Below are 4,933 nucleotides of genomic sequence, written 5' to 3'. Positions count from 1 at the left end.
TTGGTTTATGACATCACAGTCCTGATTCGAAAGCATACAGTATCTTGAAGCAGCACTGTACAGAGTACATACGATTGGTGTATGACATCACAGTACTGATTCGAAAGCATACAGTATGATCTTGAAGCAGCACTGTACAGAGTACAGACGATTGGTGCACTCAAAAAAATGATTCATTGGATGAACTCAATTAAGTTGTGGGCAGGATTTCCATCCAATAAATATATGTAGTCCCAACTCAAATTGAGTACATCCATTCAACAGAATTTAAATGAGTTAGCCTAACTTATTTTTATCAAATACTTACAACAGTATGTAATTGAGTTCTCCTAACTAAATTTTACCAAATACAGCTTAAATAAAATAATTACATTAACTAAATGAAATTGATTTTCATTTGACCAACTCAAACTTACTTAATTATTTGAAATTATCATCAATTAAACATATAAATCATTTTTCATTTGATCCATTAACATACACGTGAGACAAAACTGTTTTTTTATTTTTATTTTATTTTTTATTGAAATACATTTACATTTAAACTTCATTTCCTTAGAACCCCTCCAATCAAAAAATGTTTTTTTTTTCCTGTTGGATGTTTGAGTTTCACCATGGTGAATGATGCCAAATAGAATGAACTTGACTCCACAACTCCAACGTCCTCAGGCTCCTGATCCCCATCACTTCCGGTCACATGACTGTGGTTGCTAGGTCCCTTTCTGCATCCTCGGTCGCCGGTGCCTGAACACCACAAACACAGAAAACACAGCAAGTGTTAAATAAAGATGGACATAGAAATAAGGTGACATAAAGTGATGCTGGGCTCCACAGGTGATGGCATCAGACACAAAAATACATATAGAAAAGCATTTGTCCATTATCAACAGCACAACTTCATCCCCCAGGCCAACAGAACTCTAAACAATCTCCCCACTCCAAGCACACACACTCACACTCCCCCCCCTAAATTCAAAAAACATGTACGATCACTTGTCTACAGCAGTACATAAGAACACCTCTGTAGGGCTGGGCGATTTGGCCTAAAAAATCCCAGATTTTTTCACAAAAATATCCGATTTACGATTTAAAACTATTTTTTTCCTCTCCCTACTTAAAATCAATCTGTAGACGACAAAGAAATTGTTCAAAACAAGTTTTAACTTTATTCCCTTCTGGGATATTATCTGGATTAAAGTGCAATCAGAAACAACAAGCCAAAAAGACAAGAGGGCAGGCCCTGTCATTGTAAATAGTGTAAATATAACATAACATAAAATGGGTGGATTGGGGGGATGTGTAAAAAAAAAAAAAACTCACAATGTTTATTGTGATTGTCAAAGTATTTGGTAACTAAAATTTTTTATTAAGTTTATTAACTATGTAACACAATGTTTACATGGTACAAAGACTGGTATGCTATTGTTTTTATTATTGCTTAATACAAATTTCAATTCAATTCTTGTGATTTTGATTCGGATATTGATTCAATATCAATTCGTTTGGGTAAATATTAGGTACAGTAGATATCCTACCTTAATGTGTTATGTTAATTGTTCTCCAAAAATAAATCACTTAATGCTATAATACAGAGAGACCCTGTCAGCTGGTATTAGGTTAAAACCAACTCAAATTAAATATGTGTTTTTATAACAACAAACAACATTATAATATTTGAATGATATAGGTAAAAATATAATAAATGTGTAATATAGTTATCATATTTAGCAAAATACTCCTCTCTATAGTAATTATTTTAAGTCCAACTAACATGCATGTTATGGCTAATTGAAGGGCATTCCTGAGGTAAATGTAACGTTAGGTGACATGTTGTTCTCCAGCTGTTTTATGGACATCTTTCCGCGGTTGAAAAACACTGATCGATCGATTTTATTACATTACGGTAAGTTAGTAGTAAAGAGTAACAGATGATCGGTTCACGTACCGCTTGAACTGAGCTCTGCGATCTTTCATGTCATATTTAGTGACAAGTGCCAAAACGGTGTTTATTGTTTGAATTTTGTAATAAAATTGACAGAATCTGATGAGAATAGGCTATGTTTCATATGAATAGTAGCCTAACTTTTCTCTGCGTGAGAAAATGCATGTGTGCATGAGAGCGTGTAAAAAGTGACAATTGCGTCTCTCACAGTGTTCATTTGCCATGTTGTTTGTGTATCTCTATCTTGGCAAGCCCTGAGTCCAGTCAGAACCACAGGAGCTCAGAGGTTGTTAAAGAGAAAACCGATTTTCATTAAAAAAATAAATAAAATCGACGTAAACTACACATTCAAATTAATCGATAAAATCAATTTATCGCCCAGCCCTAGGGTCTGTCAATATAAATAGTGTGTCATGGGAGACGTAAGGGAGTAACAGTTCAACACTACATGACAAACATATTGTGATGAATTTACCAGATATTCTTTGAAGATGGTGTCTGGATCTTCATTGAGGTAGATGATGCATCTCAGGATACACTCCCTCCTGGTGTTGATGTTGTCACGCTGAAGCAGGGGTTAAAAATGAGACACAATTTAGCCAAATGTGGTTGTTCTGGTGACACAGAGAAGGAGCAGGTTGTCTAATTTAGATTAGAGGGTAATTTCAGTCTGAACAGGATGCCTAACCCCTAAATGCCCCCAACAAGCAAGTTGGTAGTTTTCTTGCATGTTTTACATTGGTGTGTGAGTGGATGAACCAAATAATCGGTGTATGTACATGGATATTAATAACTGCCCCTTAAGTTCCCATGAACTGCCTAAAATGTTGCAAACAACAAATACCTGCTAGCTAATTGCAAACTGCATTCTTTGCACTGCCACATTCATAATCCTAAAAAGGAGAATAAAGACAATTAGCACATATCACATGACAATGATGCAAATAAGTTTGTGCTAGAATTGAGCAAGTAATGCTAGTCTTACCTACTATTAATAGGAGGTTGCCGTAAACTGCTTTTCAACTTCAACTGCAAAAGATGAGATGCATATATTAGAGGTGTGAGCAATGGAGCAAATACTCAGGCAATGAAACCAAATAAAAGTAATTATTAATTATAGTCAAACACGTTAATACATTGCTTAATATTGTAGGTTGAACTGAAGTAGAGCACCTATTAATATGAATGATTTTTAAATTTTAACATGCAATACAGATACAGATTTAAATACTGTGACTTTAAAAAATCTTTAAATTAAATCAAACCACTTTTCCTAAAGTAAAACAGTCTTCCTTTTAATTAATGATATATGCATTATTTAGAACTACTTGCATACATCATTCTTTCAAGCATATTTATTTGTATGAATTAAATATAATTAATCCTTAAAGCTATAACAAACAGTGAATGGTTTTCTTTTTTGTTGCTTGACCACTATTAAGGACACACATCGGATCATGTCCAATGACATGCTGAATTTCACTGACGCACATCCGATACACTCACAACTGTTTTAAGACATAACCGACATAGTTTACGTGAATACTGTCCAAAATGGACATTTAGACATAATGTTGTGTATTATGTCCATTCAGACACGAAAGAGAGCGCAGTTTAAGACTCGCGCGCTGTGTGTGCGCCCAGAAAACCGTAATGATTACGTTAGAGCTCTTTTTTTGCGTCCTCACTCTTATTCAGATCTAACGTTGTATGTCTGCTCTACTGAAATGTGCGCATCTACCACAGACGCAGGACATCAGTTCTGACTGAATCGCTTCCCAAATAGTCACTATTTGACATTTTCGTCGTTTTTATTGTCAATAGAAAATGTCAATAGGTTTTCGTCATAGTTTTTGTCATTCAAAACTAGGTTTTATTTAGTTATCGTCTCGTTTTAAAAATGTCGTTGACGAAAATAATATAACACTGGCCGCCATTAATGACACATGGCGAAAAAAACGCATAACATTACCCAATGTCCAACGCGCCCGGTCGGTTGACGGCTTTGCTTTGGACTTTGGACCTTGGCTGCTAACGCTTGTCGCGACCATAATTAGACACACAAACAGAAATTCGGCATCTCTCGTCCGAAATTGCGGCGATGAAGAGTAGTGAACACATAATTTAACCAAAGCAGTCAACGTGACTAACCTTAAAGTACAAAAGTAGCACTTAACCACCAAAGTTAACCTTAGCAAGCAACTCCCTTCAGCTTTAAAGAGTGAAATTAGGCTCACTTAACGTTAACTGATGCACACATCTCAGCCTATATTACTGTATTAATGATAATTGACAGTAAGATACTTTCTAATCAACAAATGAATACTTACCAAGTAGTAGATATTCGCCTTTACGTACTCTCGTCCACCCTCTGCCTTGGCGTTGCACTGAGAGAATGAGACGAGATGGGCGAAAAGACCGCGCTGACTCGCACATGCGCAAAGGGCGGTCCCACATGAAACTTTTTTTGGGCGATCCAACGTAAATCAATCTCATAGGTGGAGCTATTAATAAATTTTTAGTTAGACCACTTAAATATATATACATATGATCTTAAATAGATATATTTACATAAATCAAATTGTTTTTAAATGTGTCACCTCTAAGAAGGCCTTGAATCATTTTTTTGAGTGTATGACATCACAGTACTGATTCGAAAGCATGTATGATCTTGAAGCAGCCGAACAACCAATACTTATAAAAGTAATTGGATCAAACATAAAAAATTAAGTATTCCTAACTTTTCAACGTTTACTTAACATATAACAAAAAAATATAAGTTACTAGGTTCACTTAAATGTATGCATAAATAAAATAATAAAAAAAAAAACATAATGCATGTCAACTACTACAATAATTGCATAAAAATTAAGTAAATCGATTCTATCATTTTAAGTAACTGTATGAGCCAGGTGATATAGGCTATGCAATTTCCCGTGATGCCTATCCAGACAAAAAATTATGAAACACATGTGAAGACGTTGAGAAGCG

At 35.0% G+C, this 4,933-nt stretch overlaps 1 long non-coding RNA gene across 1 annotated transcript; it reads right to left on the bottom strand.

Moving 5' to 3' along the window:
- Positions 1-519: 519 nt before the first annotated feature.
- On the bottom strand, positions 520-4,565 carry LOC120480273 (uncharacterized). The gene is made up of 5 exons (XR_016147782.1): positions 4,273-4,565; positions 2,932-2,971; positions 2,787-2,835; positions 2,418-2,507; positions 520-744 (listed from the first exon to the last, which is right to left on the bottom strand). It is a non-coding gene; the product is annotated as an uncharacterized LOC120480273 (long non-coding RNA).
- Positions 4,566-4,933: the final 368 nt, after the last annotated feature.

This window comes from Pimephales promelas, chromosome 19 (assembly GCF_988280905.1).
Source record: "Pimephales promelas chromosome 19, fPimPro1.hap1.1, whole genome shotgun sequence".
NCBI lineage: Eukaryota > Metazoa > Chordata > Actinopteri > Cypriniformes > Leuciscidae > Pimephales > Pimephales promelas.
The sequence above is the reverse complement of the archived record's forward strand: the minus strand, read 5'-3'. Positions and strand labels throughout refer to the sequence as shown.